Genomic DNA, 13,579 nt, shown 5'->3' on the forward strand with positions numbered 1-13,579 from the left:
GCCTGGTTCTTTTAGTCACATGCTTCCACTGACCACTTTCCTCACCCAGTCTCCCCTCAGAATTCCTCAGTCCTGCTTCCATCTGCAAGTCTGAGCTTTTCCCTTCAGACACCTCATGTCTTTGCTCCATAATCTGCTCGATATGCAGTTTCCTGTTGTATGTCGGGGCGGGGGCAAAGATCTAAAACTCATGAATTAGAAGTGTTTGAAATGTAGGACCTGTTTCTGGCCACAGTCAAGAACAGGAATGTGCGAGGAAACCTGCTGATTTACTATGAAAATTTTTGGAAGAGAAAGTAGCGAAGGACATAGAGGTGCATGGTAATTGGGATAAAATACAACATTGTTTTAAAAAAGGTAGATCATGCCAGACCAACCTGATCCTTCTTTGAGAAGCTTACTGCATTTCCTTTGTCTAAAAAAATCAGTTGATCTAATCTATCTGGATTTCAGTAAGGCATATAATACAGTTCCACATATGAAATTATTAGTTAACTTGGAGAATATGGAGATTAATCTGAGAATTGAAAGGTGGATAAAGGTGAGACTTCACCATGTCATACTGAAAGATGAACTGTCAGGCTGGAGGAGAGTACTAGTGGAGTTTCGCAGAGGTCAGTCTTGGGACCAATCTTATTTAACATTTTTATTACTGACTTGGGCACAAAAAGTGAGAGTGCACTGATAAAATTTGCAGATCATACAAAGTTGGGAGGTATTGCCAATACAGAGGAGGATCAGAATATCATACAAGAAGATCTGGATGACCTTGTAAACTGGAGTAAGAGAAATGGGATGAAATTTAGTCATGCAAAGTGCAAGGTCATGCACTTTGAGACTAACAACAAGAATTTTTGCTATAAACTGGGGACTTATCAGTTGGAAGTGACGAAGAGGAAAAAGACCTGTGTGTATAGGTTGAACACAGGATGACTATGAGCCATCAATGTGATGTGGCCATGAGAAAGGTTAATCCAGTCCTAGGATGCACCAGGTGAGATATTTCTAATAGAGACAGGGAAGTGTTTTTAAGGTCAGGCTTGACAAAGCCCTGGCTGGGATGATTTAGTTGGGGATTGGTCCTGCTTTGAGCAGGGGGTTGGACTAGATGACTCCTGAGGTCCCTTCCAACCCTGATATTCTATGATTCTAAGTCACTGGGTGAAACCTCATCTGGAAGACTGTGTGCAATTCTGGTTTCCCATGTTTAAGAAAGATGAATTCAAACTGGAACAGGTGCAGAGAAGGGCTACTAGGATCATCCAAGGAATGGAAAACCTACCTTATGAGAGGAGACTCAAGGAGCTTGGCTTGTTTAGCCTAACCAAAAGAAAGCTGAGGGGAGATATCATTGTTCTCTATAAAAACATCAGAGGGATAAATACTAGCAAGGGAGAGGAGTTATTTAAGTTAAACGTCAACGTGGACAGAGGAACAAATGGATATAAATTGGCCATCCTCAAGTTTAGGCTCGAAATTAGGCGAAGGGGTTTTCAAATATCAGAGGAGTGAAGTTCTGGACTAGCCTTCCAAGGGGAGCAGTGCGGGCTAAACACCTAACTAGTTTCAAGAGCTTGGTAAGTTTATGGAGGGGATGGTATGATGGGATTGCCTACAATGGCATGTGGCCCACTGGCAATGGACAGTAGCAAAAAACCCCAATGGCTGGAGATGTGACACTAGACGGGGAGGGCTCTGAGTTATTACAGATAATTCTTTCCCAGGTGTCTGCCTGGTTGGTCTTGCCCACATGATCAGGGTCTAACTGATCACCATATTTGGGGTCAGGAAGGAATTTTCCCCCGGGTCAGATTTGCAGAGACCCTGGAGGTTTTTCGCCTTTCTCTCCAGCATGGGGCACAGGTCACTTGCAGGTTTAAACTAGTGTAAATGATGAATTCTCTGTAACAAAGTCTTTAAACCAGAATTTGAGGACTTCAGTAACTCAGCCAGAAGTTAGGGGTGGGTGAGCTTCTGTGGCCACGATGGTCCCTTCTGACCTTAAAGTCTATAAGTCTAATTCAGCCCAGATGGGCAAGAAACTATTTTATTATAATTGATCCTGAAGGGCAAGGAACGGTTTCTATTTGAGTTTGTTTGTTGTACCCTAGAAAGGATTTGAACTGTGTGATCCAGCCAGAGAGTCGAGTCAGAGAAGACCTGCAGAGACCAATTGATAGTCTGCAGGGTGTGTAAGGAGCTGAAGAAAACAGCAACACTGTGCCCAGGCATTGGGGGGCGCTCAAAGTAGTTAATGCAACCCACCACACTCTCCTATATATGCATCATCACATTGGTACATAAGGCCATGTGGCGTATTAGTGTCAGACTTATCCAATCAGTGGGGGAAGGGTGTGGCCTAAAAGACAGACATAACTGGTGAATGGATTGAAACTTACCTTGAGGAAGAAAGGCCATTGAATTTGTATAGCTGAGTAGGGCCCCAATGAACTCAATTCTCTGTACAGGAACCAAAATTTATTTTATTTGTTTAGAATAAGTCCCAGATGGTTGAAGAGACTGACCATGAACTGGACACACTGAAGAAACTGATGCTCGGATCTGCCTTACAGCAGCCAATCGTCCAGATAAGCGAAGATGTGAACTTCCTTCCCTAACTCCTCAAAAAGGCTGCCACAACTGCCATGCATTTTGTAAGTACACATGAGGCTATGACAGGCCAAAAGGAAGTACTGTATACCAATAATGGTATCCTATGAACTTCCTGTGACTTGGCAGCCCTGCCCATGGAAGTATGTGCCCCAAAGCTCGACGGCAGCAAATCAATCATTGAGATCCAGGGAAGGAAGAATCCATGCTAGGGAAACCATGCAAACTTTCATGTATTTGATTAATTGTTGCATTTCCAAAGGTTCTCTATGGGTCTTAGACCTCCCTTGGACTCGGGGATCAGAAAGTATGATAAAACCTCTTTCCATGATATTGAAAAGGAACTTCTTCTATGGTCCCTAGAGTGAGCAGAGTCTGAACTTCTTGAAAGAGCTCTGATTCATGAAATGGGTCCATGAAAAGGGACATAGTATCCTAGTCTCACAGTGCTTAGGACCTGCTTGTTCATCATTATGGCTTCCCAAGAATTGATGAAGTGGGACAACCTGTCCCCAGATGGTGGGGGGGAAGCTATCTGGAAGATCACAAACAACTGTATTGCTGTCCTCAAGAGAGAAGTCAAATGGGCTGGCTGCTGCCCAACAGATCTTTGAGGACAAGCCAGATGATTCGAATTGGAGCTGGAGGACCTCCTTCTTTGTATCTGTTTTCTCCTCGAAAAATCTTGATGCCTTGAAGCATAAAAGGACTGCCTGTAGTACTGTTGCTATACGGAGGCTATACTGATGTCTTTTGGGAGCTGGGTGGAGTGTAGCATGAGAGAAGGGTAGCACAATAATCCTTAAATGAATGCAGAGTCTTGCCTTTTTTGTGAGAAAACAAAAAATGACAATCAAAGGGGAAATCCTCTGTAGTTTGCTATACCCGAGTTATGTCACCACGAGGCTCTTTTCATTGTTATTGCACAGGCCATCACCCTAAAAGAAGCATGCACAACATCACATTCATGCAGTTTGTCCATAAACTTGGACATAGTATCCCAGTTCAAAAAATCATATTTAGCTAATAGTGCCTGCCGTTTCACTATACACATCTGGAGAGAGTAGGCAGAATAAATTTCTCCCCACAGCAAATCAAGAATCTTGGGCTTTTCGGGGGGTGGGGAGCTGATTTAAATCTTTATCGACACACCTCTCATGGGCAGCTGTAACTACGAAGAAGTTTGGGGAAGGATGCGAATAAAAGCACTCAAAGCCTTGCATCAGGACACGGTAAAATTTGTCTGTATACTTAGCAGTAGGAGCTAAGGAAGATGTTGTGTGCCATAGGGCAGTGATTCTCAAAGCTGGTTCGCCGCTTGTTGAGGGAAAGCCCCTGCCGGACCAGACCAGTTTGTTTACCTGCCGCGTCCGCAGGTTCAGCCGATCACAGCTCCCACTGGCCGCGGTTCGCCACTCCAGGCCAATGGGGGCTGTGGGAAGGACGGCCAGCATGTCCCTTGGCCCGCGCCGCTTCCCGCAGCCCCCCTTGTCCTGGAGTTGTGAACCGCGACCGGTGGGATCCGCGATCGGCTGAACCTGCGGATGCGGCAGGTAAACAAACCGGTCAGGCCCGACAGGGGCTTTCCTTGAACAAGTGGCGGACCGGCTTTGAGAACCACTGCCATAGGGTCTTCAGTGGCTCCAAAGGCCTCATTAATAGGGAGGGCTACTCTGCCAGGGTCCAGCACCTGAAGAACATCCAACAGCTTGTGGGTATTCTATTGGACCAGTTCAGCTTGTATGCCCAAAGCATTCTCCTGAGTAGGTCTTGATAGGATTAAAAATCCTCTGGAACTGGAGGAGATGGGTGAGGTCCCAGAATTGTCAAATGAGGAGGATGAGAAAGTAGCAGCAGCCAAAGTTTCCTCCTGAGGTAACACCTGCTCCTCTGGCAAAAGTTCATCCTGTAGGACTGGTTGCTCAGGGGCACCATTGTCTCTGCATCCTGCAACCCAGATGTTTTTTAAAGGTCATAGGCTTCCCTTAACTGGACTCAGGTGTCTATAATTAACCTGAGGTAACCTCTTTTCAGTTTATAGGAAAAAGGGCTTTAACCATTCAACGACCGATATGGTTACTCCTTCAGAACTGTCAGGTCTGACTGTGTCACATAATGCTCTACGGAACAGTTTCCATGATGAGTCAATATTGCCCATATCTCCAAGACAAATACATTACTGAGAACTTCCTGTCAATACAATGTGAGGAAGAATCATTTCTCTTAAAATTCAAAAATACTGTGACACATCTACAGCCTGGAATGTTGGTTTAAGTAACTGAATTTAATGTGTATTGCTCTTAGATGCATAGATCATACTAAAATAAATGAACTGCTTGGTGAATTTTAAATAGTTTATACTGAAATAGTTATACTGCACATTTGAAAAGAATGTAGTACTCATAGGAAAAGATATATCTATTAAATGGTATAGTGAAGTTCAGTGGGTGATATCACCTACTGATTCTGATATATTGCTTTCTCAACCATATTTATCACCTAATTCACATATATTACTTATTGAACTAGATACATTTCAAACAGATTTGTAAAAGTGAACTGGATGCTTCCACATTAAATCAATTCTTATCAATTCAAAGAAATTGCCTAGTCAAACATCAGTGTAGTCACATTGTATAAACAATATATACCAACTGCTAAATTAAATTTTTGAGTATTATATATATAAACTAACCAAACTCATGTGATTTATGGAATATACATACAAATAAAATACTGTACAAATAGTCACACCAACTATTAAAACATACACAATAAGGGATATGGCACATTGGTTCTCTTTAAGATTTTACACTATGTAATTTAGGGTTTTATACTGACACCCATCTAAGCACTTTAGATAGTTTTAAAACCGTTTGAAGAATGTATGTAATCTTTTGCACTATATGTTCACTATCAACTTTTTCCAACAGTACTGGGGAATGTTAGGTTTCAGAGTAACAGCCGTGTTAGTCTGTATTCGTAAAAAGAAAAAAGAAAAGGAGTACTTGTGGCACCTTAGAGACTAACCAGTTTATTTGAGCATGAGCTTTCGTGAGCTACAGCTCACTTCATCGGATGCATAGCATATTGTGGAAACTGCAGAAGACATTATATATACACAGAGACCATGAAACAAAACTTCCTCCCACCCCACTGTCCTGCTCGTAACAGCTTATCTAAATTGATCATCAAGGAGGGCCATTTCCAGCACAAATCCAGGTTTTCTCACCCTTCCCCCCCCCCCCCCACAGACACACATACAAACTCACTCTCCTGCTGGTAATAGCCCATCCCTCTTTGAAACCTCTCTTTATAATGCGCATGATAATCAAGGTGGGTCATTTCCAGCACTAATCCAGGTTTTCTCACCACCACCACCACCCCCCACACACACACACCCCTCCAAAAACCCCACACACAAACTCACTCTCCTGCTGGCATTTGGAGGGGGGTGTGTGTGGGGGGGGTGGTGGTGGTGGTGAGAAAACCTGGATTAGTGCTGGAAATGACCCACCTTGATTATCATGCGCATTATAAAGAGAGGTTTCAAAGAGGGATGGGCTATTACCAGCAGGAGAGTGAGTTTGTATGTGTGTCTGTGTGTGTGTGTGGGGGGGAAGGGTGAGAAAACCTGGATTTGTGCTGGAAATGGCCCTCCTTGATGATCAATTTAGATAAGCTGTTACGAGCAGGACAGTGGGGTGGGAGGAAGTTTTGTTTCATGGTCTCTGTGTGTATATAATGTCTTCTGCAGTTTCCACAATATGCTATGCATCCGATGAAGTGAGCTGTAGCTCACGAAAGCTCATGCTCAAATAAACTGGTTAGTCTCTAAGGTGCCACAAGTACTCCTTTTCTTTTTTCTTTTTGGGGAATGTTAGAGTATCATGTGAAATTGTTTAGGAATAGTCATATATTGCTGCTGAAAAGACTTATGTAGTAGCTATACAAGCCATATGGTTTTGACTACTAATAGGTACTGAAACAGTGAAGAAAATGAACTTACCTATGCAAATTAACTTATTCTTATCCATTAGAAGATTACTTTAATGAAGTCTTTTAATTTTGTATATATGTTAAAAGTGTCCAGCAAAGAAAAAGAGCTGGGATTGTGTATAAATATATAATATAGTTGGGATTGTGCCCTTTTTTGTTACTTGACATTAAATAAAGAATGTCTGAAAGGTTGTTTGTTTTAACAATCACTTTTTTCTCAGTTAGGTTTTTTTTAACCTTACAAATATTTGCAATACTAATTAGCTTTAGGCTAATACTTAGAGGCCCCAGCCAAGATCAGGGATGCAAAGTTTATGCCAGTGGTGGGCAACCTGCTTCCTGTCAAGGTAATCTGCTGGCAGGCCGCGAGACAGTGTTTACATTGACCATCCACAGGCATGGCTGCCTACAGCTCCCAGTGGCCGTGGTTCGCCGTTCCTGGCCAATGGGGGCTACAGGAAGCGGTGGCCAGCACGTCCCTGTTTGTTTACAAGTTTGTTTACATTTGAAGGAGATAACGCTGCCTGCTTCTTGTTTACGTCACCTGAAAGTGAGAACAGGCATTCACATGGCACTATTTTAGCCAATGTTACAAGATATTTATGTGCCAGATGCGCTAAAGATTCATATGTCCCTTCAGGCTGCACCCATCACTCCAGAGGACATGCATCCATACTGATGATTGGTTCTGCTTGATAATGATCCAAAGCAGTGCAGACCAGTGCATGTTCATTTTCATCATGAGTCAGATGCCACCAGCAGAAAGGTTGATTTCTTTTTTTGGTGGTTTGGGTTCTGTAGCTTCCACATTGGAGTGTTGCTCTTTTAGGACTTCTGAAAGCATGCTCCACACCCCATCCCGATCAGATTTTGGAAGGCACTTCAGATTCTTAAGCCTTGGGTCGAGTGCTGTAGCTATCTTTAGAAATCTCACATTGCTACCTTCTTTGCGTTTTGCAGTAAAAGTGGTTCTTAAAACAAACAACATGCTGGGTCATCATCCGAGACTGCTATAACATGAAACATACGTCAGTATGCATGTAAAACACAGAGCATGAGACATACAATTCTCCCCCAAGGAATTCAGTCACAAATTTAATTAACGCATTATTTTTTTAAATGAGTGTCATCAGCATGGAAGCATGGTGGCCAAAGCATGAAGGGGCATACAAATGTTTAGCATAGCTGGCACGTAAATACCTAGCAATGCCAGCGACAAAAATGCCATGTGAATGTCTGTTTTCACTTTCAGGTGATATTGTAAATAAGAAGCAGGCAGCATTATCTCCCGTAAATGTAAACAAACTTGTTTGTCCTAGCAATTGGCTGAACAAGAAGTAGGACTGAGTGGACTTGTAGGCTCTAAAGTTTTACATTGTTTTGTTTTTGAGAGCAGTTATGTAACCAGAAATAAAAACCGACATTTGTAAGTTGCGCTTTCACAATAAAGAGATTGCACTTCAGTACTTGTATGAGGTGAACTGAAAAATACTATTTATTTTATCATTTTTACAGTGAAAATATTTGTAATAAAAATAATATTAAGTGAGTATTGTACACTTCGTATTCTATGTTGTAAATGAAAAAAATATATTTGAAAATGTAGAAAAACATCCAAAATATTTAATAAATTTCAATTGGTATTCTATTGTTTAACAGTGCGATTAAAACTGGGATTAATCACGATTAATTTTTTTGAGTTAATCGCGTGAGTTAACTGCAATTAATTGACAACCTTATCTCAAATACATAATCCAAGTGGGAAAACTTAAGGAAGCTGAAGCTACTTTTCCATGACTATTAAAATACAAGTCTAGAATTAAGTAGAGATAAGTATTAACATTTCAGTTTACTTGTTCCCATGGCATAACTTTCATCCTAAGCGTGGTTAGAACATTCATCTATTCCACACTTCATTTACTATATCGTGATTATAAAAGGCAGTAGTCTCTCTAACAGCTAGGGTCACAAACAACATTCATTATAAAGCCCTATTTTAGTCCCCCACCATAACTTTGGCTTGGAAAACTGGTTTTGCCTGAAAATTAGCAAATTTGATGGCAAAGGTGAATAGTTCTGCAGAGTTTTAAGAAAACCAGTCGTGCAGTTTTTGAGTTATTGGTTAGTAAAAAGTTTCCCAAATTTGAAGTTTTTATATTTGCCTAACTTTTCTCAATAGCTCCAAACAGTTAAGTCTCCTTGTAAACTCATGCACTGGACATTTTTGGAAAAAATAAGTTGAAAGTAAGCAAAGTTATCAATGTTTTTTGTTGTATATAGGTTTGGACCCAATCCTGCTCCCATTGAATTATGATTTCTGTGGGGTTACAGGCCCAATTCTGTTGTCATTTCTAGCCATGTCTACACTACAGGGTGCTACAGCAACACAGGTATGGTGACATAGCTATGCTGCTGTAACCCCATAGTACAGATGCAGACAACAGTGACGGAAGGGGTTTTTCTGTCACCGTAGGAACTCTCTCTCTCTCTCCAAGTGATGGCAGAGCCAGACAGAGAATTTGGAGGGTCTGGAACAAAATCTGAAACTGAGGCCCCCATCTTTCCAAAAAAACTAATATGGAGATGAAAGAATATAAGAATAGGCCAGGGGCTGGGGGACAGAGAGAGCCCAGGCCTTTGGAGTCTCTGCCCTTCCCATGGAGGCATGGGGGGAGGGGCCTACGCTTCTCCTGTGGCCAGGGAACCACACTTGGTTCTGCCTTTCTCCAAGTTCTGGCCCAGCTGCCAGAAGGAGTGGTATCCTTGACCCTGCTCCTACTTCTGGGCTCTCAGCCTGCTGAGTTGCCTTGGGGATGGCATAATGATGCCAGAGACAGCAATGGATCCTGGTCCCCTCTGTCCACCAGCTCCTGTCTCAGTTTAATTTAGCTGAGAACTTTCCCCTATTAAGTTATTTGTTTCTTCTTATGATCAACTGGTCCTAGATTCATTTTAAATATGTTAATATCCTAGAGGTAATAGGGTTTGTGCATGCATTTATTCACCTGACTACTAGAAGGAGGCACTGCATATTCAGAAGTCCTGCCATCAAATGAAAGAGCTTAATGAAGCCTGGCCCATTGGCCCTAAAATGAGTTACAGAATTACTTCAAATGGAGCAGCCAATGGACTGTACCATTCTTGGGGATCAGAATATTCGAAGAAGGTGCTACACATTGAAACAAGTCTGACCAATGAGCAGAGCATTCTAGATGGGAAACTTTAAAACTCTTGTTTTTCACTATGGTTTCTTACCAAGACTGCTGCTTGATTAATCTCAAGTATTCAAGATGAGGATCCTGAAACCATTCCATCTTTTCTTCTCTTTCTTTGTGTGAAGATGGCCTTATGTGACCCATAATCCATGCTGAGCTATGTGGAAACATGGGAAGTGTCTAATAACCATCCTTCTTTCAGGTATCATATGGTTTTGTTTATCTTTCTTTTAACCACAATATTTTAATGGTAGCACCAAACTGTTCAAATTAAAGCTCTTCTTCTGAATCCTCAATATTCTTGCTCTTCATTACCACCCATCCCATTCATTTATCCTATTTTGATTTTTTTTATAAAGGTTTCTGTTACAAGCCCAGCTCCGCTTTTTGAAAATTTTTAGATAATATCAGGGATGCTCAGACCAAGACAGCTAATCTTTTTCAAGTATCCAGTCAACGGCTTTCCAGTTGCAACATACCAAGACTTCCATGATTTATCATAATTAATCCAGAATCCTCTAAAACTCAAATAAAGGCAAGTCATATATAAATCATCCTTAAAATGTCATATGCCGTTGTGCAGGAAAAGTTGAAAAGATTACTCTTACAGAAAAAGGATGCTTTAGGAAAACTCATCCTGGATAACAAGTCTAAACTTTAGAAAGTACATATACCTTGACTCTATGATGGCTAGAAAGGTCTCCCCATCCTTATAGTCATATAGAGTTGTTTGAGGCTAAGAGAACGGTCACAGAAAAAAGTATCTGAATCTATGAATACTCATATCTGAATCTATGAGTCCTCAGAACATCATACTTTGGTATGTGCTGAAATCAGTAAAGACAGTTACATTCAGATCCATCTTTTTTCAAACAAGGGAAAGCATGCATTATTGAATTAAAACAAAGCTAATTTTGAGATATCTAGTTGTAAAAGTCCAACTGAATTTTTTACAAAATAATTTAAGTCCCAGTTTTTTGTTCACCTTCAGAAAACTCAAAATTTTCTTCAGAGTTTCCATTAAAAGTCATCTCTGGGCTAAGGCAAAGAGTGAAAAGTTTCAGCACCAAAAGAATTTTTTGAGAAAATTATAAGTAGCTGAGCACAGGGACTTAAAATAAAAGAGACATCACTGAACCTTAACTACAGAGTTGCTACCATGATACTGTCAACATCTCTTCAACTGACTATTTATTTGTAATAAACTCAGTTTAATTATTGGTTCCTTAACATGTAAGTAGATCTGGTCAGAAAATGGGTATTTTTCCATGGAATTTCAACTTCTCATTGAAAAAAAGTTTCCAAAAACCAAAATAATTTCACAGAAAGCAGGCACTTTCCTTGACAAATTTTTAGTTGAAAACCCAAATCTCCTTAAAGAAAACCCCAGAAAGATAATTTTTTGACCAGCCCGTCACATGAGCATGTGTTACTGCTTGCAAATAAATCCATTACCATAGTTGTTTACTGTATGTCTCCATTTCAGAGTAACAGCCGTGTTAGTCTGTATTCGTAAAAAGAAAAAAGAAAAGAAGTACTTGTGGCACCTTAGAGACTAACCAGTTTATTTGAGCATGAGCTCACGAAAGCTCATGCTCAAATAAACTGGTTAGTCTCTAAGGTGCCACAAGTACTTCTTTTCTTTTTTCTTTGTATGTCTCCATGTAATTACCATGAGAAAGATTTTGGTTTCAGCAGTTGGAGAAGCTGCAATACTAATTGGAAGGACTTTAGGTCAGGTCCTTTTATCAATTAAGTTAATGAGAGTTTTGCCATTGACCTCAATGGAGTTAGGATATATTAAGGCTAGAAGGACCATTTTGATCATCTAGTGGTTCTTATCCTAACCTTTGGTTCTCAAAATATGTTCTTGCATCCCTTATCAAAAATCATTGAAGTAGGTCAGTTCTTTAAACCTAGATATATTTTTTGTTTGTATATTACAGTAATAGTTAAAAATGTATAATGTTAATAAATACATAGGCTTGATGAAACAAAGTAGTTGTACTTACGTGCCTGTGCTTAATTTGTGTTTTCAATGATTTACCTTCCCAAAAAATCTGGCATGTCTCGCACCCCCAGAAAGGGCATCTCGCACCCCACATTAAAAACCACTGATCTAATCTGAGCTCATGCATAACACAAGGCATAAAACTTTGCCCAATAATTCCTGCATTGAACCCATGACTTCTAGCTGAGCTAGAGTTTATCTTTTAGAAAAACATCTGATCTTATTTTAAAGGCTTCTAGTGATGGAGAACCCACCACATCAAGTTGTCCCAGTGATTAATTACCCTCACTGTTTAAAAAAATTGGGTTTTTTTTTCAGTCTGAATTTATCTAGCTTCAGCTGTCAGCCATTGGATCTTGTCATGCCTTTGTCTGCTAGATTAAAATGACCTCTATTACCAAAAATTTTCTCCCCACGCAGGTTGTTAAAGACTTTGATCAAGTCACCTCATAGCTTTTTCTTTAATAACCTAAACAGGTTGACTTTCTTAAATCTTTCACTTTAATGCAGATTTTCCAAACCTCAAATCATTCTTGTATCTCATTCTGAGCCCTTACTGTTACCTGAAATTGGGCCAGCTAGTAAGCTTAGGGAGGACTAATGACCCACCAGAGTTTGGCAGAAAGCAGCACGTTTATTATACTGATAGCTAAGCTCAAAAGAAGTGTGTGTGTGTGTGGGGGGGGTCACACTCACACTCGCATACTCACGCTCCCAGGACAGGCACAGCACTGGAAGTGTCAGGATCCTTCAAGGTAAGTGTCCCACAGTGCAGCAATGGATGATGTGATGAAGGTAAGTCTTCCTGAGGCACGATGGAATGCAACGCAATGAACCACTGGCCAGGCGGTCTAGGCGAAGGGCCTTCACAGGAGGTACAAGCTTGTGAGTGCACTCCTGAGCACATGGCCTCTTCCCCTTTTAAGGACCTGCTCCTCATGTCCTGCGACTAGAGATGACTTAGCCACGTCTGGCTGGTCACACTCCACCTCGGACAGTGTCCGTGCAGTGTCCATTTACTGGGGGTGTGAGCGCTGCCTAATTAGAGACCCAGACACCTTGTCTCCCTAGGAGCTCTTCTGATCTTCCAGCTGTTCAACCAGCCCATTCATCCCACAAGCATTCCAGGAGGGAGGGGGAGGGGGAAAGCCACTTCACAGGTATTCAAAGAGGGAGAGGAGACAATGGGGGTGGGGGGAAAGTGTAATAGACCTTTTGAGCATACAGTTATACATAGCATAGTCAAACAGAGCATACAGATCACTGCTGCTCCTACAGCACTCCGCCCCTTGATCTATGATCATTACAGTCATTGTAGGGCACAGGTAATTTGTTGCAAACAACCCAAACAATCATAACCAGGTGAATATAACTAAAACCATTACAATTGACTAAACACCAGATATAATATAAACACAAATGCAAACAATCACAATTATAATAATTGGGAATACAATAAAACCATCACCATTTCAATAATTGGGTACACTGACAAACAAAATGAGGCCCTAGTTTGATGCTGCAATAGCCATCAAACAATAAAAGTTAACGCTAACCCTTAAAAACACAACAAATAAGATTTGTGGGAGTACCACAGTTGTTATGCAAGGTTAAACTGATTTAGAAGATACATAGTAACAGGGAACTTGGTGAAATTGCGGATACTTAAACAAACATTTAGTTGCTAAAATGTTGCAGAATCCCCTATTACTAATAGTTGTTCTCAAGGGGTCTTGGGGGGGGG

This window comes from Natator depressus, chromosome 4, assembly GCF_965152275.1.
Source record: "Natator depressus isolate rNatDep1 chromosome 4, rNatDep2.hap1, whole genome shotgun sequence".
Lineage (NCBI taxonomy): Eukaryota > Metazoa > Chordata > Testudines > Cheloniidae > Natator > Natator depressus.